The sequence below is a fragment of the Fukomys damarensis genome, unplaced genomic scaffold, assembly GCF_012274545.1.
Source record: "Fukomys damarensis isolate Sample0158 unplaced genomic scaffold, DMR_v1.0_HiC HiC_scaffold_11, whole genome shotgun sequence".
Lineage (NCBI taxonomy): Eukaryota > Metazoa > Chordata > Mammalia > Rodentia > Bathyergidae > Fukomys > Fukomys damarensis.
Window position 1 is genome coordinate 11997584 of NW_022900923.1, and position 21697 is coordinate 12019280.

Genomic DNA, 21697 nt, shown 5'->3' on the forward strand with positions numbered 1-21697 from the left:
TATTTGTCAGGATGTCTTCAGATTAACATTTTAACCAAATATGGTGTTATTAACCAAGTTAGGCTAAATGAAGATAAAGCCAACTATACCCATGTGAACCAATTTTGACATCTGCAAAATCCAAAGACAAATCAAACAAAAAAAACGGATATTTTTTAACAAAGGAAATCAAAATACACTTATGAACCTCCTTGTAATAAATACTTGCTCTCTCGTTTAGTAAGCAAGTCCTCTCTTCCCTGTGTGCAGCTATAACCCCAACATCTAGCACAGTGCTAATGGCAGGCGTTCAGTCAATGTCTGTTGAATGAATGTCTGAAAGCCATGTGTGTGGCACAGCACAGCACTGGTGGCTTTACTAATATTGTTCCATTGAGATTTCACATAGCTTTCTCATGTATGCAAGATCATCCCACTGTGCAGTAACACAGGCGGTGACTGAGCACAGTCCCGAGTCAGGCAAGAAGAGTATACATACATAGTCTTCAGGATATTGAAAAATGGTAATAAAGCCAACAGAATCAAATCTGATTTTTACCACCATGCAACAATTCTAAGCAATTTAGAGGTAAAATATTCTTCCCTCTAGGTCAGAGGGCAACTGCCACTCCCCTCCCTTATAAATGTTGAACTTAAAAACTAGGCTCAGAGAGATTACATGACCTGTCCAGAAATAAGATGTGTGTAGCCAAAGTTAAAACCCAGGTCTGATTGATTCTAGAAGTCTGTGTTCTCGTCATATTCTACTATGCTTCCCATAAACACCATTATGGCCACTTCAGCATGCTCAGCAAGTATCTCTCTACCAAGCAGGATGAGATCAGGGCCAGAACAGAGCAATTTTAAATGGGAATTATATTCACAACTAAATCTGCCACCAGCAAACAGAATCTAGTTAGCTGCTCTTTTGGGCTGACACTAAGCTCTTATTTACTTAGCAGAAGAGCAGGCAGGCTTTGAAAGTGCTTTCAAACATTCAGAAACAGTAGTGACCAGAGGGCTTTGTACTAGAGCTAGACAAAGTCACACTCACAGTTAACTATCAACCTCTTGGAGGGTTCCACTATGGTAAATGTTTCTTACTCTTAGCCCCAATTCACCTCAGTCCCAGACCATCCTGACCCCCAGGCTCTCCACAACTTCACCTACTGGCTGCAGTGGGGTTTGTCTCACCTTTCCCCACACCCTGAAGGAGGATAACATGCAGTTGTGTATCTCTGTAAATAGGACATGAGCATTTATATATAAACAGAAACATAACAAATCTTCTGTTTTAAATCTGCAAATATAAAAGTAAATTAATATGCCCTTTTTCAGTCTCTGAGTTAGGAAATTAGTAAGTGTATGTCCTTGTTTCTGTTATTTATTACCCAAAGACATTAACATACAAGACAAAGTTATTTAGGGCAAAAAATCCTCTGAATTTGGCTTTGCCAATGTAAAAGACATTTGCCTTCAGAAAGTGGAAAACGTTTGCTTTATACTTACATATTTTTTAAACATCAAAAGTACTATCCATTGTGGGCCAGAATGCAGCTCAGCGGGAAAGCACTTGCCCCGCATGCCAGCTCCCTCTCCTGCAACAGGAGCCTGTGCTGTAAAAGACTGCTGTGCTCCTTCCACTTTCATCCTAGAGATGCAGTAGTGCACAGCCAATGTGGCACCACCTCTGATGATCATCCTCTTGCACAGCTGGGGAGACATCCTGACCCAACTCGTCTTTGTTTTAAAGAGTGAAAACACAGAAACAAGGCCAAATGGTGCCAGCTGTTTTCAAGTAAGACCACGTCTCCTCAGTTCTCTTGCTCCTCTCCACCCACTCAAGCTCCATTCAAACCCTGTCCCAGCCCAGTCACCCATTCCTTCCCTCGCAGCTGCACTCTCACCCTGCCCACCCTGTCTCTCTCACTGCTGGCACACCTACATTTCCAGCTGGGTCCTCTCCCTGTGGATTCTGTCAGGAATGTAATCGCTATTTCCTGCTCTTTCCTCAATCCTGTGGGGCACTGCTTTCCCCAGACTTACCCCAACAGGACTCAACCACCTCTCTGCACTCTCAGGAGAGCCTTAATTTTGCCTTCTGTGTTAAACTGGCCCCACCAAGCTTTAACACGGAGCTGTCATTAATCATCTACTTGGTTGTTGCCCTCCCTAGTTTGTCCTAGAGCTCTCTGAGGGACCTTGATCTACTCACATCTGTGTACCCAGTACAGCATGGTAAGTTGTTCAGTTATTGGTTGGAGACCAAATGATTAAGAAGAGATAAGCGGTCTTCCACAAACCATAGGTAGCAAAATCACAGAATAAAATATCTTAACTCTGCTATGAGAACCCCAACCAAGGAAATTAAGGTTATTCTTTTCATATCACACTTCTACCTTAACTCCTTTCTAATATTATGAGAGCATGATTATGTTGGAAAAGGATATGTTCCCATTGTGGCTGTGATATTTGCCAAATATCCAGATACAGATCATAATTTAGAGCCCAAATGTGATTCCCTCACCCAGAACAAGCAGTCCCATTCTAACTCAGGATCCATGATGCTTTCTGAAAACAGCATCAGAGGCTTTTTAGGAAATGGGCATAGCACTCCAAGCTTCTACCTCAAACATCATCCCAAATCTCCTGTGACTCTTTTGGCCAAGAGGTCCCTGGTCCCATCTATTATGGACAGATCAGTGAGGCCATCTATACTCCCTTATATTACCTGCTGAATCAGTTTCTCAGGGATGTTTTATTTAACTGTAAAAATAGATAACAGATGATATAATCTCATCACCACATAAAAGGGCATCAGTTGACACAATTATATTCAAATGGCTCAATGCTTCCTTTGGGTTTCAGAGTAAGAAGTATACCTACCAGGTACCAGTAGTTACTGGTGAATTAGAAATACAAGTTTCTTCAATAGGGCAGGGTTGAAATCTGCAAGGTTAAGCATATCCTTGGGAAAGTGACCAGTGGCTTTATCAGGTTAAGCATCAGATATATCTATCCACATCCACCTTGCATCTGGAAGACTCTACCAGATGTGTACACTTGGCTCCCAAGTGCTTGACGTGGAAACTCTTGCACTGGACTCATTTCAGATGGTTCTCATTAAAAAGAAAAGGAAAAAGAGAAAGGCAATCTGCTTGCTAATACTTCCTGTCACCCAATCCGCATGCAAACTCTAATTAGATTGGCTTGGGAAGAGATGAGTATAGATAGAATGGGAAATAAAATTAATGAGCATTTATAAACTTTTCCGGTAATTCAATAGTTGTAGTATTGTAAAAGGAGGAAAGGTTTTTTGTTTTGTTTTCTGTAAAAGCATAATAATGTTCAAATATAGTGTTTGCACTCTGAAGAGATTGGGAAGTACTGGAAGTCAAAATTATGAGGGAAATGAAGTTTAATCTGTAGTATTTTTGACTGTATCACTCCGGTTCCTGGGACTAACAGACTAATATTCAACATCACTCAAAACCTGTATGATTAACGGAAACATCTCTGCTGGAACCTATTTCCACTTCTTTTGGCAAAAAACAACAGAATGCAACTCAGATTTAACCTGAGGGGAAAACAACTCTTTTATAAAGTAGAAAAACAGTAGCTAAGAATAGAGCATTCACTATTGTACCAACTACAGCTCTGTGAAAGGACATAATGGGTGTTACAGCCTGGGGAAGAAGGAAGAAGGAGTGGTTTCTATCTGAAGCATGATCAAATTATTCTATGTTCTAATTAGCAATTAATGAGTAAATATACACAATAATTAGGAGAACTTGGTGAAAGGAATACTGGATATAGAGTCATAAAATGTGGAATTGAATCCTTGCCTCACAGTTATGATCTTGGCAAGTCATTTAACTTTCTGAAGCCAAGTTTCCTCAGTGGCACTGATGCTCTGACCTTTCTAACACTTTCCTTTGCGCCCTCTCTACAACCACTAATGTAATGAATACATTGGGTCTGAGTTTTCAGTTTCCATCCTAGAGGACAAAGAGCCAATAGAAGCTGATTAGAGTCAGGTCTATTTGATAGGGAGGAGAAAAGGAGCCTTTTCATAGTGGAGGAGGGAACACATTACATAGTAGTCAAGAACTAACTGTGCTATGCTCTAGGTCCCATTCCCTTTGCCTGGAAGGCTCTTCCTCAACTTAGTCATTCAAGAAATCTCCTCTCTTCCAGCAAGAACCAGATCAAAACATCTCCAGGATCTACAGGCACAATCAATCCTGTGTGCATGTTCCACTGAGTTCCAGGATATTTGCCTTATCATCTTGTAACAATTAGTATAACTAATTGGATAAAAAGGATATCACCCAGGTGCTGTTATCAGTTCACAGATTAAACTGGCTTGCAAAGGTTACCTCTTCATTTTCATCAGTTTCATAAAATTGTGACATCTCAGCAACTATAACAAATGTCCACAGACAAGATGCAGCAGAGTTCTGAACCTGGGTCCAAGCAGTTACCAGGAGTCCTAAGTTCTCATCTTCTTCCCCTGCGTCCTCTCCTTCCCTGGCTGGTGACCTTGAGACAGATGTTCTCCCCCAGTGTAGAAAGCATTCCTCCAGCTGGCCAGTCTTACGACCATCTTGGATCCAGCTGAGGAGCACTTGGGCAACTGGGTCTGTCTTAGTTGCGTTCTCATTGCTGGGACAAAATATCCAACACCCATAAGTTAAAGGAGAAGTTTATTTTAGCTCACAGTTTGCAGGGGTTTCAGTCTATAGTTGGCTGACTCCAAGGAAGTGCAGCATAGTAGAGGGGCATGGCAGGCATGAGGCAGCAAGGTTTCCTTCTTTCTTTTCTTTTACATTACAGGCTGCAAGCCTTTTTACTGGTGCCACCCACACCCAGGGCAAGTCTTCTCTCTTCAGTAAGTCCATCATCCACACCCAGAACTCTGCTAAATCCATCAGTGGACTAATTCAGTATCACATATCCATGACCCAAAAGGCCCACCTAGGAGTGCACGAGGCTTTGGAGGACATCTAGATACAAACCATAACAGGGGCACAAAGCTCCACTGAACATCTCATGCTAATGCAGAGAAGGACCCATGAAACAACCTGCCCGGTGGCAGCACTGTGTCATTTAGCCACCATTCAACTTTATGTTCCCTCCGTAGTTGTCAGCATTTGCCAAATGTCCATTTAGCAAAAACACGGCTCTACTACAACTACAAATTTCTACAGGACCACATATTCAACCCACCTGCAGGTTAGCACTAAATCCCCAGCTACACAGAATCTCCAGGAGGAAGGACAATGGTCCTGTCATGATTTCTGGGAAATGGACAACAACCTCATTGCATGAAGTCAGCCGTTCTACAACCACCATAGCCTTTCGCAACTACCTCAACACTTTCTGTACCTTTGTGCTGCACATTCCCATCCCACTGAAGAAAACTTTTCAGAGATGCTCATTTGCTTGTATACAATCAGGTTAACTTGGAGTAAAACAGTTAGCATCCACGCATTTGGGGTCACTGAGAGCGTACCCAAGTCAGCAGTGCTTGCTGAAAACCAGCCTTTACATGCAGTGTCTGCAGAAAGCTGGCATGACTGGCTGACAGAGAAACTCAGGAAGGAGACATCTCCTTGCACCCTCCCCTACACTGAAAAAATATGTTCCTGAGAAGACAGAGCGGGGATTATATGAAGCAGGAGATTACTGGCTTGTTTTCCAAATGCACATTCAAGCAAATTCTTTTCCCATTTGTGGAAAGACTATCAAATAGATGGATTGTGCCACAGTAAATTCATACAATTCCTGGCAGATCCTGCCAATCTCAGTGCAAACACCACAAGCTGGGAGGTTTGAAACTCTGGGAAAAATGCAAAGATTTTATAGGAAAGTTGTTCTGATGGCAACAGCCATTAACAGAACGTACACTCCCAAATTTCAGGGCAAGTTCTGTTTTAATGGAGATCAAAACCACAGCTCTCAGCTCCTCCAATCTGCCACATCTTGTGTATTTTCTTCTCAGGTAGCAAGCAGCAGCTGCTTTCACTTTCGTCTGCACATAGAGAGGAAACTGCTTTAAACTGAAGCAGAGAAGACTCGGGTTAGGCGTAAGGAGCAAAAGTTAGGGTAACCTAGATGTGGTTCACCCAGCGACAATTGAAAATAGGATGAGGGCTGGCGGATGTGGCTCTGTGGTAGAGCACTTCCCTGCCATGTGTGAGGTCTCCCTGAGAGAAAAAAGATGTCTAATAGCACATCTTGGGTTCTGTGCCTCTGGCATTTGTACATGGCAGACAACATCATAAAAGTAGGACTGAGAAGGTAGACGCCAATCCTAGCGCTCCTGCAGGCCAGCTGTGAGACTTGGAGGCTAACAGTACCTCCTGGCTCAGCTTCCCCAGGTGAGAAGTTGATTAAGGTTGCCATGGAGATGAAAACTAATCATTCCACTCCATTAATCACCTATGAAGAAGGTATCTGCTGCACATGAGGAAAGACCTGAAATTCTGACAGAAGAGACTTTCGGATTTGTGGTCATGCAAACAAATTGCAAGCCTCTCTTCTTCTTCGTTTTTGCAGCCCTGGGGATCAAGCCCAGGGATTTGTACATGTTAGGTGAGTGCTCTGCCACTGAGACATACCCCAAACCCCTTCAAACCCATCCTTCACTCTTTATTCCATTTTAATCTGAGTTTTTGCACATAGAAACTACCACAGCTGACACAGAGCATGTAGGATTGAACAAAGAGTATATGTAAAAGAGTATGGTGCTCTGCCAACCCAACACTTTGACACTGATCATTTAATTCACATTTTCCCTCTAATGCTGGTATGTGTGATGATTATCATGGGCAACATTCCGAATCAGGAGAACACACGGTATTTTCTTATCTGCTAAGCAGACACATAAGAGTATCTGAATCAAGGGAATAGTGAGTTGGGGTCCACACTAACAATTTCAGAGGATGAGTCCTGGACACAAGTCTAGATATACTTTTCAAGGAGGTAATCAGAAGGGCGACCAAAAGAAATTATTTAATTCAACTTTAAACCTGCCCCTTAATATCAGTTAACATAGCTTCCAACAGCTTCTCCTAATTTTTTTCATTTAGATTGCACAAATTCTCCCAGGTTTACTAATACTTAGTAAGACAGCTCTAAAATTCTCAGACCATGTGTCAAACAAGCAAGAAATTCAAAAGGAATATGTCAGTTTGCGGGAAATGATATTGCAGCTTTACTTAACACACAACAGAACAGTGTAGAAAAAGTGGAAGAAGGTCAGTGTTCCTTCCGTTATTTTACAGTTGTAATGCTGTGAATTAACCCATACATAGACCTATTCCTGGAGGTGGGAGGGAAGGACTCCAGAGTACTACCATTCCTGTAATCCCAGCTCCCGGGAAGCTGAGGCAAGAGGATCACCCCAAGTTTGAGGTCAGCCCGGGCTACACAGTGAGCTTAAGGATAGCTTGAACTACAAAACAAAAATGAAAACAAAACACAAAGAACACAGTGCAGAATCGATCTCTCTTTTGCCCCATCACATCCTCACAAACCCCTGCACACAATCAGCAGAATTCGGCTGCTCTCCTGGAAGCTGTGCATCCTGTGGAAGTAAAGCACTGGCCGACTGCACTGCGAGCCTTCCCCTGGCGCCCCACCAACAGAAAGCACATGTCTGCGTTTCATATTCCCGTCAACTCTGGTCTGGCCCTTGGCCAGGGGACCTCTTTGTAATGTCAAAGATAAAAGCACTGGCCATGTTTGGCACTCTTCCCCCACCTCCATTCTCTTGTAACCATCTCATAAACCAAGCATGCGTTTCTGTTAACAGAGTCTTCCAGACAGAGGTCTGCTGGAGCTTTATAAACACTACCAGATGATGAGCAGAGGTGTCTCCACCGCACAGGAAGAGAAATCAGACAGAAATGGAAGTATGCACTCAAATATATCCTCAGAATACCTCTGCTCCCAAGAAACTGCCACTAAACCACCAAGTCCTGGAAATCGTTCATTAGAACTTAGGATACTGGCAACATCAAATCTCAAGTCTGTTCTAAACAGTATCAGTTCAGAAACATCAGTGTACTGATATCTGTGAAGGTCCTTAATAATTGTGGCTGTCCAAAATGGCATTATGAGTGTACAAGGTTGCATAATGCTCATATCTCTTACCCCAGTATTTTCCTGCTGGGCCCAGGGGATGCTATGATACCACTCATAGAGAATTTATAAAATCATTACTGTTTGATCACTTCTTTTTTTGTGGGGTCATACTCTTTGTGGGTCAAAGTTATACAGCCCCTGTCAATTCCTTTAACATTTCTGTTTTACTATCTGTTTAACTTTCCAGATTATTTGGAAGAAAAATTTGAATGGTAGTAATTGTTCATATTCTAGAATGTGGAAGGATTTCTTTTCTGGAAGTAAACAAATATAAAAACCTCTCTTTTTGTGTGTAAGAACAAAGAGGGGACAGTGAACATCATTCAGAGGGCTAATAATAAGGAGACCTCACTTCTCATAACAGAAGACAGCTGGAATGTTCTAGGCCTGCTTATTTTTATGTACCAAAAAGTTTAATTGACTTTTGGGAGGCTGAAGATTGCTTACATCCTCTTCCACTCTACCAATCACACACTTGCACACATGCACGCTCACACACACACACACACAATCAGAAATGAAGTTTAAGGCTTACTGAGGACTGACTGCAGCCCTATTATTCTTCCAGCTTTGGTTATCCTTTCTATCACCAGCACTAGTGCAGCGGGAATGTATTCAGAACCATATGAGAGGCTTTACATGAACATAGAATCCCAGGTTCCATTTAGGTAACTTATATCAGAGTCTTGGAAGGAGGGTATCGATATTTTTAAAGCCCCCCAGGTGATTTTAACATGCACAGAGGACCAAAGACCACTAGCATGGTGCTTGCTGCCTCAGTTCATCACTAATCTCTGATCATATTGTCACTTTTTATGGCCATTCCATTAAGATTTTCTGCAAGTGTTTATGGGTTGGCCCTTTGCTTTTTCCTGTCTACTCAAATTACATTTGCATTTCCATATTCTTGGCTTTCACACAAATTAGTTTATTTAAAAGGTGACAAAGTGCACAGCACTGTGAGTAATACTGTGCCCTTTAGATTACCTTTATTTCAATATATGACAAAATTTCCCAAATGTACAGTAGGGGCACAAATTAGGCTGCAAAGATTTGGAGGAAACGTGGCCTGAGCCTCTCAAGCCTTATGGTCTAGTGGTTGAAACAGCCACACAAATGTTTTGTCTCTAAATATGGCAGAGACAAGTCCTGGAGTGGTGGGACTTTGCCCAGTCTCGATTTAGGGAAAGCGTCCTATCTCAGTCTTGAAGGCTCTCGGAGTACTAGTCAGAAGAACAGAAAAGCGGAGAGGGTAGTCAGGGCCGACAGGGAATAGCAGGAGGACACAGAAGAGCGTGGGAGGAGGGGGTGCTATTGCATATCCCTCTCCACTATACATTGCAGGAGTGCTGTTAGGCAGGGTAGGCCACAACCTCAGTCTCTAATGCTCATGGGTCTGTAGTTACTTGCTATTCACAGGTTAATTTTCACAATTAGAAGCTCTCTCTCTCCCTCTCTCTCTCTCTCTCTCTCTCTCTCTCTGTACCAGGGATTGCACTCGGGACCTTGTGCTTGTGAGGCAGGTGGTGGAACCACTGTGTAAAATCCCATCCCTAGAAACTCTTTTTCCCCTCTTACCTAAAGGCCTATTTCAGAATAAGTCCATACACCAGGAAATGTCAGGATAGATTAAACTGTTAACAGGGAAAATGTAAAGGTTCAGAAATGAGGTCAAAAGAGGTCAGATAAAAGGGCAAATTTGGTCCTGTGCAGGCAACATAGTTTTATTTTTATGAGTAAATGCAGTACATAATGATTACATTCATCTTGGGGAGTTACTACATGTACATAACACATCTTAATTCTTTTTACATCCTCTTTCCCTCCCTCCCTCCCTCCATCTCTTGGCCAGCCATGGGAAGATGTTAAGTGTAATACTGCTTTTCAAATATCCATGTGGAAAATACACTGTCAAGTGGGGGAAATGAAGGCAGGAAGACTAGTTAGGTAGACAGTTCACAAAGATGACATGCAGCTGAGTAAGGCCTTAGGGAGAGAGACTGGGAGGAAAGGACCAAGGTGAGAGAGCTTGAGAAGTTGATGTGTTAGGAGTAAATTGTCTTGCGAATAAAGGAGGTGGACACTAGAACAACTTCCAGGCATCTGACTCTTGTTTGAGTATATTACAAAGGCAGAACTGCCCCCACAGGGAGCTGGAAATATGCAACTAGACCCAGAAGCCGAGCAAAGGTGAGAAGTACACATTTGGAGATCGATGTCACATAGGTGGAATTCAAAGTTACAGGAGCAGAGTTGATAAAACAACCCAGTAGAACCCAATACTTAAGGGGCCAAGGGGAAAGTGGAGAAAGCTCTAGACACTAAGGCAGAAGTATGCCTAGGAGGATGCAGAGAGGATGGATGCTGTGGAATACAATGAAAGGGTCAGAGGGGAAAGACAAAAGCAATTACTAGACTTGGAATCAGAGGCTCACTGATGACCCCAGAGATAGTTTCAATGGGTAATGGGTAATGATGGTGAAAGCCCATCAGTGGGTACCAAGAGAAAACAAAGACACAGGGTTATTAACTGTAGATGACTGGTTCAAGGGGTGTCACATATTGAAGAAGAAGAAGCAGTGACTAGAGGCAAAAGCTGGGATGGGGAAAGAGATGATTTTTTCTTTTGTTATAGTGTAGTCATGAGCACATTCAGACCACAGGGGAAAGTCTGTGGTCAGGGAGGGGCAGATCTCAGCAAAGGCTACAGGCCAAGGAGGTTGGGGTTGAAGTCAAGAGCACAGGTGATAGGAGAGGTAGGTGGCAGGGACTTGGCTTTGATGACCTGACTCTGAGAGAGACTCTGAGAGAGACAAGATGGGAACATCTTGGAAGTGGCTGAGGCAAGAAACTGAAGGATACTGTGCCTGATGAGATGAGTCTTATTAATCTGATGTTAAGAGAAAGCAGGACTCACAAGAATAGAGCAGCAGTGAGGAGCCAGGGTGCTGTGGATGAGAATGAAGAAGGGAAGAGGGAGAAAGGAGGTTGTGCAGGACAACTGGCAAGGACAAAGCCCAGCAGAAGGAAGGTCTGGAGCAGCCATAGCATTCATCAGCCGGATGGTGAGATTTTCACCAGTAACGCTCTGTATTTTGGGTGCCAGAGCAGTGGGAATACAGGATGGATCATCCGTGGCTGCGGAAAGACACAGCAGAGGTGGCATAGCAGGGGCTACTGAGGTTGGTGGTGGAAGAAAACGTGAGGTTGGACAGAAAAGAGGGGAGGCCAGGTATGGCGAGGTTTTCAGAAGAGCAAATGACTCTCCTTTTCTCCAACTGCAATAATCCTATGGAACCACTTTGTGTTTGCTGACTGTTGAACCTCCAAGAACTGAGACGTTTCTGTGACACATTTGAGAACTGCTTACTAACTTCCATTTTCCAATGCACTTTTATTTTCTTTTGTTTTATAACAAAGAAGCTGCTTTCTTGATGCAGGCACAGTAGTCATTAAACTACTGGAAATTATGAGTCTGTAAAATATTTCATAGTCACTTGGGTTCATATTTGCTTTACTCATTTCTAGCTTGTGCAGAGGCAGTGGTTCACTTTCTGGAACAAATCTGAGAACACTAATGATAAAATAGCTGTCAAGCATTTCCCAATAGGAGCAGGGCTGAGGACCTAGTTCAAGGGCTAGTACACCGACCAAACCACATAATGTGTGCAAAGTGCTTCGCAAGGCAACTGGCTCTTTGTAAGTGCTGACCACATGTGAGCTGTGCTATCACAGCGGAGACAAAGAGCAGAAAACACAAGCACTCTCACAATTTGCAAGAAGAGCACAAGGAAGGCAATGATGAGTGACTGAGGCTTGTGAGAAACACTGCACCACTCTCTAAAGCAAGGAAGAAATCAGGGAAGAGGCACACACTGCTTGGAGGAAAGTGGGAAACACCAACAGGTGACAGAAAGCTAGGTGGCCCTAGTTTCTTCTTTCTCTCAAAAGAAATTATTCTCAAATAGGAAACAGAAGAGTGAAGCATTTTAGAAAATTTCACATCTTTAATTTCAGAGGAACTACAACCCAAGGTAGTAAAATACCTCTGTAAATAGGGTCATGAGATGATTACCATTCTTCTCAGAAAAACCGGAAGGAAGTGGCAGCCCGAAACCAGAGTGGTGGCAAATATCGTCCCAAACAAGTAAAAGTTTGCATACTGGAAGCTTCCCAGTAGATAACTTACTTCCTATTTTTGACCAGTATTTACAAAAGCTTAAAAAAAGTGGTATTTACTAGAGGCACACAGGGCTGCAAGAAAAAATCCTACCAACTGAACTCAATTCTTCATGGAGACTGCATGAGTAATTTAGATGGGATTACTGACGCCACATGCTTTGATTCTAACAAAGACTCGATGAAGCCTCTCCCGATATTCTGCCTGTAAGATAATGTGAATGCACATATAGATTTCTGGTTAGTTAAACAATCAGCCGCATCATAGGCTTACCCGATGTCAAGTCTGGGCCACTCCGCCATTTTCCTTTTTCTAGAGAGAAGGCTAAATTTCAGAGAGCTGACTAGCTGTATATGAACTAATAATAAAACAACAACAGTATTTACTGAGGCTTAGTGTTATCTTAATGGTTTTCTCTCATTTTATTATCTCAAAAAAGTGTAAGTTGAAGAACTAGCCCCTGATTCATAGCTGACAAGTCTGTGCTCAAGGAAGAGGAAGTAACTCCTCAAGTTCAAGTAGCTAGGAAGTAATGGAGATGCAACTGAGCTCCCTGGTGGATGCTTTACAAGTCCAAGTGCTCTATGCTATGCCACGCTGCCTCAAATATCCCATACTTGGAGACTAGTGGCTGGAATAAGGAACCGACTTACACTTTCTTTCTTACTCCATGGGGCAGAACTAGGACTGTGAAATAAGTCAATTAACTTTATGATCCCAGTGGCGCAAGAGTAGAGTGAATGATCTTCTCAAAGACAGTGAGCTCAGATCTCCACCAAAAATGTTCACATAAAGTGACCCCACCACCAGAAGGAACACTAGAGAGAAAAGTTTTGATTAGGTGGCCTCCAAAATTCTCTCCAGTTCTGGCCTACGGGCCTCTATGGAATGACTTTTTTACTTTGCTAACTGTAAAATTACGCAGGTCTCAATCAGGGCTATAGAACTCGTACCTAAATTCACCACTAAACCAGGCCAGTGTTATTCAAATCTTTCACCAACCCTAGAAATGTGTGCTTGCTGGGAGGGGGAAAGAATGCCAGGAGCATGAACTACACAGAGAAAGGAGTCTTATCAAGAGGATCTTGGAAACACAGCTTTTCTTTTACTTGGTGGTTTGCGTGTAACTAGGTCAATCTTTGTGTGGGGAAGTAGGATAGGTCAGGGTAAAATCTGCTGGAGACAGGAAGGATAAACTTTCCGGAGAGTCTAGTTTAAACTATCAAGAAAGTGTTCTGTGAACCAAAATCACTGTAAAGCAGAAAGTAATGTCGATTTTTGGAATAGCCTATAGAAAGTAATGCTAGGCTAAGAACAGCATTTATTTACTTAATTCAAGCAACGTGTTTGCCACTGAGGACACAGAGCAAGATGAAAAGGTCATTCTCTTAGTAAGTAAGGAGGCAGAAAACATACAGCCTGTACTATTTGTTCATGCTTTAATGAAAATAAAGACATAGCAGAAAAGAACAAGGAGAGAGGCGTGATTTTCTCAGCATGGTTGAGGCTGTCTCCCTGAGGAGGAAAGGTTGAAACTGAAGGCTGAAGAGGGATGAAAGACCAGGAGCCCAAAGCTTCACGAAGACCGTTTCAGGCAGAGAGAAGCCAAGGGCTAACCCCTGTGTGGGACAAGGGAGAAACCGGCAAGTTCCAGTTATGAGTCTGAGCTGAGACCAGACAGATGAGGAGAAACCGGGCCACGCAGGGACCTGCTGACCCCTGCGGAAGCTGGAGCTCCCCTTTGCAAGTGAGTGGGGAGCTGCGGAAGAGACTCCTCGGGAAAAGTCTGTGACTTTTCTCCACAACCAAAATCCCAGGGGCACAGAGCACAAACCAGCAGATCATGCAGGGCCTAGGCAAGAGAAAACGGTGCTGGAGAAATACTCACAGAATTACATTTGTTCCTGAGAGGGGAGAAATAAATGACAAGAATCTTCAGTACTCTTGAGGCTTACCCCTAACTTCCTCCTGGCATGCTGTGCGGGAAATACTTGTTTTGGGGCATTAACCCAACTCCTGCACCCCCAAAACAGCTGGTGCTAACCTATCTTCCGGAGTTCAAAAGCAAAATCTCTGGGCCAGGGATTTAGCTCAGCCATTTGGTGGCCTGCCTTGCAAGCAGAAAGACCAGAGTTCAATCCCGGTACAAAAAAAAAAAAAAAAAAAAAAAAAAAAAAAAAAAACGAATTAAATCCCGAAAAAAAAAAAAAAAAAAAAAAAAAAAAAAAAAGCAAAGCCTCTGCATATGTTAAGTATACTCAACTCTCTTGGTCATCAAACTTTGCTTTCACCTGGATACAGGTGAAGCTATCTATAGCTTGAAATCACTTCAATAAGCCAGAACTGCACATACAATTTCATGTAGTGGTTCTAACCTTACTTTCAATCATAGGTGATTGGGGGTGAGGATGAAAAACAGCAAAGTTTGAGAAATCTGCAGTGAGGTCTCTGAGTCAACAATTTAATGACTGAAAAATAAATAAATAAATGCCTAGAGAACCCCTGGGTCCCTGTTCTTATTCAGCAACACATCTGTTCTACAATAGAACGAGGCAGTTAATTACTTTTCTATGACATGTATGTATTTTGTGAGATACCACACTGCACCAGTTAATAATGATCTACCTTCTGTTGATATAAAATGCTTAAATTAATAAAAACCTAAATGATATATCTCATAGCAAAGCATATTTAATTGAAAGGCTGGATGACAGGAGTAGTAATTTTCTAGGTAAAAATGATTGAGCTGAGCTTAGGGTAGCATGAAAAGCTCAATCAATAAAGGGACTTATATGGGCAAACTATACTTTATAGAGAGGGTGGGCTGTGCCTCTCTGCTTGCTAATACAGCAGCACTGTGATTATTAGAGAAAGAGAGACTGAGACAGATAACCAGTAATTGCCCATAATTGACAATAGTAGTGATTTTCCATTTAAACCTGTCTATTCAGTCTTTAAGGTATGAAAGGAAATGTGAAGGGGATGTAAACAATCTCTCGAAGCTCTGCTATTCATAGTGAGAACCCTCAGCCCTTCACTGAACATTGCCCTTAGTAACTACAGACCCGATGAATAGCATTATGGGAACAGCTTTTTTTTTTCAAACTATATAATGGTTTTAGATTACCTTGGAAAACTTGAGATAACATCTTGTGTAGGTTCTGAGCTCTAAGACAGAGGATGTTTTCTAAATAAACTTGACAGGATTGTCTTGCTGCAGGCTTGAAACCAACCAAAGAAAAGTCTGAAACCTAAGAAACTCTATAGTGATCTTCTTTTTAGGTTAAAGAACGAAACAGCCAACCATCTTTCTTTATTTTATTTCATTTTATTTTATTTTATTTTTTTGGTACTGGGAATTGAACTTGGGTCCCTGCACTTGTGAGGCAGGTGGAGAAACCACTGAGCTAAATTTGCTGCCCCCACTTTCTTTCATTTTAAAACTCATGTCTCTCTTGCTTACAAAACAAAACAGAATACAAAACAAAAGCTATCAGTATTTGGCGGTGGAATATCCTCAAAAACCCATGTATTAAAGGACCCAGTGCCAACCAGGGACACCACTGGGAGGTGATGGAGCTTTTATTACGTGGGGTTCAGTGGAGGAAGTTCGACCACTGGGACTAGCTATGCCCTTGAAGGGGATATTGGCAGCCTGGTCCCTTCCTTCCTTTTATTACTCTTCTACTTACTACAGGTAAAGAGCTCAGTCCACCACATACTCCTGCCATGTACTCTATGCTGCCAGAGCCTCAAAACAACAAAAAAAAGCTAAGCAACCATGGGTGGAAACCTCTGAGACTATCTGTCAAACAAACCTACCTCTTTTTAAATTGATTATCTTGAGTATTTTTGTCATGTTGACAGGAACTAACACAGGACTGAAGTAAGAAGTTTGCTTCTTACTTACTAATCTGTCCCTTGGATATCAGTGCTAAGGAGGTATGACTTCTTTCTGACCATTGAACACTTGCTCACTGGCCACAACTTACAACACCCTGTATCCATGAAGTCTACACAATACCATGTTAGAATAGGTAGGCCTGAGACTGCAGGAATTTGGGCACAAATCCAATAGACTCAATCCTTTTCTCATTGTTGTCCACTTTTAGCTTGCTTTTCAAGGTGCTTTAGGTAAAAGGATGTTCTAAAAGTAAGTGTTTGATAGGTGCTTCTTGACTGTCTATCATGAAAAGCAACAGGTAAAGGTAAAAATGGTCAAACTCAGAATGGATATAAAAAAAGAAGAAACAAATCCAATCCTACTGGGTAAAGATTATTTTTAGTAGTAAGAATGTCTGATTTTTCTCTTTAATTCCAAAATATCTAATTTCCCCAGGGACTTTACAACTAGGTTAAAGGGTCCCAGATCTCAAGGGCTGGGAAGGTTTTGGCAAATTCAAAGATTACACAAATGGGAAAGACATTCTTTTAGAATATTCCCAGAGAGGAAATACCACCCTGTATTTTTTTTAAAAGGCCAAATGAGTTAATCTCATCCAAATACTTGCTGTGTAAATTTATTTTCCAATCTCAGGGAAGATTGAAAACTGCAGATTATTCCCTTTTCTCTTATTAGTGGAAGGGTTCTTAGTCTCTTCATCAGTCCTAACAGTCTCCTCTTTCTCCAGTGCTTCTCTGAGCACATCTTAAATTTTCTTTGTCCCCCCGCCTTTTTTTTTGGTGCTGGGGATTGAACTCGGGACCTTGCACTTGCAAGGTAGGTGGCAGAAACATCTTTGTCCCTTTTAAAGTTATGAGGTTGTTGAGCACAATTCTAGTGCATGTGCAGAAAGCAGATATGAAGAACACTGCTCTGTTCTTTTGTTGAGCTGAAAGGCATTGTTATAAAATTAAGGAGTTAGTATTCACAATTTGCACAATGTTTTAATTAACCTTATTCATAACACGAAGCTGTTTTTAAAAGTAAATATTCATTTATATAATATTAGGCCAGGCCAATTTTCTTGATCTTCTGAGGCTGTGTTTGTAACCCACTGGAGCCCTCTCTCGTGATAAACATAGCCTAATTGTTTAGAAATAATTAATGTTTTTTTAAGTTGTATAAAACAATTTGTTAATTGGCTGCTACTTTATGAAATTCATTTTAAAAGGCACAATTAATAAAGAAATTAGCAGAAGAAGGTATTGAGAAAAACCACCAAGATTAGCTAAATTCTGAGGAAAGCAAGAGGGTTCCAAATTAAGAACAAAAAGATTTATTGAGGAGAGCAACTTAATGACACACATGGAAGCAACGGTTTTATGGTCCTTTAGCTGCAGCTTTCACACTTTAATGTCATAGATGGGAAAGCAATATCAATGCTTTAAGAATTCCACGACTCTAATTTACATATCAAACATAAAATAAAGAGTCCACATCTCTCTTATCAGAATTCTTAGGGCCTGAAATGATTTGGTAATAAAGGTTGAAAGAAAACAGAGGACAAGCCGATGTCTCCCTCTGAAGCCACTGCGGACCCGAGTTACCGGGAGGGAAGCAGGCCGGTCTGGAGCGCATCACACCCTCTCCTCAGCAGCTCACACTCAGTAGGACTGTGACATGCTCTGACCCCGAACGGAAGCAGTGAGAGGTAAATGCCACAGCTCCAGGTATTAAATGGACGAATAACGTCTCATGCTTTGTTAAGAAGAAAACTGGCACTGTGGATATGTAAAACCAACCCTCCAAAAGCTCTTCTGGGTGTAACGATGTGAGAACGGTGTTCATTTTTTTTGCTTGTTTTTTTATTGGGGGGGTGATTCTCCTTTGTGTAATAATTTCTGATTTTTTGGTTGTACACACTGCTATATTTTTCAGGCTATTGCTGGTCATAAGGCAACATCCCTCATCTTCTATGATCTTCCATCCCTTGTGATAAAAATCCAAACTCTGCCTGGCATACTTCACACAGATGGCCCTCACCACTGGCCTGACCAGCCTTTACTCTCTGGTAATGCGGCTCCCTGGCACTGTATCTCTGCCTCTGGGACATTTCTCAGAGGGCATTCTCAGACTAAAATGCTCCCTTTGAGGGCTGGGGATTTAGCTTAATGGTTCTGCCGCCTGCCTCGCAGGCACAAAGTCCTGAGTTCAATCCCTGGTACAAAAAAAAAAAAAAAAAAAAAAAAAAAAAAGTGCTCCTTTTGAACAGTTCCCACTAGAAATTCCTGTAGACTTTACATTTTAGGTCAAATTCTCCTCCTTTGAGAAGTTTCTACTTTCCAGACCAGGGAGAGTATGTCCTTTCTGCTCCAACAGCATTTAGACAATTCAGATAAATTCTACGCTGCATTAAACAGTATGTCTGGGTGCCTGCCTCCACAATGCAAGGTAAGCCACTTTCAGGTGGGAGGTGATCTTTCCACCTTAGGATTTCTATAGTTGGCATATGGTGAGCCTTACCTCACAAGATAATTGAGGAAAAAAGGGAGAAGAGGAGGAAGAGAGGAAGGAAAGAAGGAAGGGGAGATATTTGAGCAGGTTTGCTAAAAGATTTGAGAATTAAAAAACAACTATCACTGTGAATGAGTAATGAGAGAGAGAGAGAGAGAGAGAGAGAGAGAGAGAGAGAGAGAGGAGAGAGATTTGTCTATGTCCTAAGCAATATCAGAAGCCTTATGCTTAGGCTATTAACAATCTGTTTATTTAATAGATTGACTTAATCCTAACTTAATCCTAACTACATCCTAACTATAGTCTTCCCTGTGACCTGGGAGTCGGACTTGGGATGCTCCAAAATAGCTAGTGATGTAATCTCTTCTTACACCTAGAATCTAATCTTACTTGCCCAGGTGGGTGATATATGCTTTAGTCAAAGTTAATTCAAGGTCTTAAAACATTGCTATAAATTAAAGCATGCTAAATTATTCAGTAGTAAAGCCGACCATATGTGTGTGTGTGTGTGTGAATGTGTGTGTGTGTGTTTTAGAATGTTACTGCTCAGAAGGTATAAGAAATAAAACAAGTTAAAAATAACAAAATGAGGAGTAAACAAATGGAGATGGCATTTCAAGAAAAAACAGTCAAATGAGAACTTCTAGACTAATTTACTCCTTCGCCTTTACCTGTTAACTTTTCCTTCACACCCCAATACAGTACACACGGTGTTTCATCATGATCACTGCCCCAGAATTAGGGCACCTGGATGGGCTGGATCTGACTGTCTAGAGCCACCCGATTAGTGGGTGTCACAAGTCAGGTCTCCTCCCTGTAAAAAAAAAGGTGCGGAATAAATGTTCCTGCCAGCTATTCCAATTTAACTGACTCCTTCTGACAACCACTTAGCCTTGGTGATAACTGTTTATGGACCTAAGTAAAATATGCCCTGGGTCCCTAAGTAATATGTGGTAAAAGCCTATCTCACTACTACTTTAGCAGGTGTTTGGGAGAAAGTGAATAATTACATATGCTCTATTTGCCATGATTATCTGGAGCCCAAACAGTTACTTTTCTGGGCAGGGGTCTAGGAAAGTGGAAACACACTTGGCTGCCCACCATTTCTAATTCATGGGGCTGCTTTTGTATGCCCTCCGGGAGCTCCCTAATGCCACTCGTTTTGCGGCTTCACCCATCCAAGGTGCACAGACTTCGCAGCAGGCAGCTACGGCAGGCAAACAGCAAGCCCCAAATAGTTATGAAATTCACTGTTTTGCCTCTGGCCATTGTCTCACAGAGGGATGTTAGTGGAACGTGTATGGGAGAGAGAATTCCAAAGTTTTGTCAAGTTAATCATGCCTTATCTTAAAGGCTAGGGCCAAGTACTATGGACCAAACTGTCAGACTTCAAGCTCACTGCTGTGCCCAGTGAATAGATAAGGGAGAAGATGCAATTTTCAAATTAAATGAATAAATAAAAATTTTGAACAGCCACTGGAACCATACAGAAGGCAGAAAGGGTGAAGGAAGCAGAAAGTACTAAGTTAAAGCAGAGGAGATTTAAAAACTATCAGAGGATTATGTGAACAATTCAGACTCTGATCAGCGAATCAAGGGAACCAAAGATGCTATCATCTTTGAACTTTCCAAATGTACTATTTCCCTAGATTGTTTCAAAACAATAATGGCTACTACTTTTAAGCATCTACCATCTTCCAAGCTACACATACAACATAATCTAAAGCTTTTCCAGGTATGGATTAGTCTCATTTTACAAAAGAGCAGACTAAGACAGGGAAACTTGCTAATGTCAGGTGATAAGTGAGCATCATCCTTCAAAGCACATGCTCTTTCCATTATTACAAGCTGACCAGGTACCCACTACTTTCTGAACTTCTCTCTCTCTGGCTAGAGTTACTGGCATTAAAAAGTTGATGTGCAAGCCGGGCGTGGTGGCGCATGCCAATAATCCCAGCACTTGGGAGGCTGAGGTAGGAGGATCGCTGTGAGTTCGAGACCAGCCTGGGCTACCTAGTGAGTTCCAGGTCAGTCTCAACTACATAGTGAGACTCTGTCTCAAAAACAAAAACAAAAAGTTGATGTGCTAAGACTAGAACCCAACTTCTGCAATACCCAATTCTGCACTCTTTCTACATTATTCTACAGCTTCAGACAAGGCACTGATTCAACAAACGGATAGGAGGGCATCCATACACAAAAATGAGCCTTGAGCCATAGATTCTAACAATAAGTACATCAAAGATTCATGGAAAAGCCTAAAATTTAAAAATATCTAACAAAAACATAGGCAAAAAAATCTTTGTTCTCTTGGGTTAGGCAAAGATTTCTTAGATATGATATAAAAAAATTTAACCATAAAAATATTTCTAGCTTAGACAACATCAAAACTGAAATTTTCTGCCTTCAAAAGACTGTCAAGAGAACAAAAAGACAAGCCACAGATTGAGAAACAAATGTTCATATAATATATACCTGATTTAAAAGCCTTGTAAACAGAGTAAAGAATCGTCACAGTTCAATAGTAAGAGAATACCTATCTTTTTAAATAGGCAAAATATCTGAACAGATATATCACCACATAAGATATAGATATGGCAAATATACACATAGAAAAATATATTAATCATTATTAAGGTAGTGAAAATTAAAACCAAAAAATGAAATATCACCACATACCTATTACAATAATTAAAAACAAATAGACTAAAACATTTGACAAAACCAAGAGCTAACAAGGATTTGGAGTAACTGCAACTTTCCTTCATTGTGGTGGGAATTCAAAATGGTACACCTACTTTGGAGAACAGTCTTGCAATTTCTCATCAAGTTAACCATATATTTACCACACAATCCAGTAATTCCAATCTTATCTATACTCATGAAATGAAAACTGTACACTGTTGGTGGGAATGCAAATTAGTATAGCCATTTGGAAACAGGATGGAGATTTCTCAAGATATTAATAACAGAATGATCATATGGTCCAG

General features: G+C 41.4%; 1 protein-coding gene across 5 annotated transcripts in view; it reads right to left on the reverse strand.

The window, feature by feature from the left end:
• Smyd3 (SET and MYND domain containing 3) overlaps positions 1-21697 on the reverse strand; it is a 690610-nt gene that overhangs the window by 105982 nt on the left and 562931 nt on the right. The gene's annotated exons all lie outside the window — the stretch shown is intronic.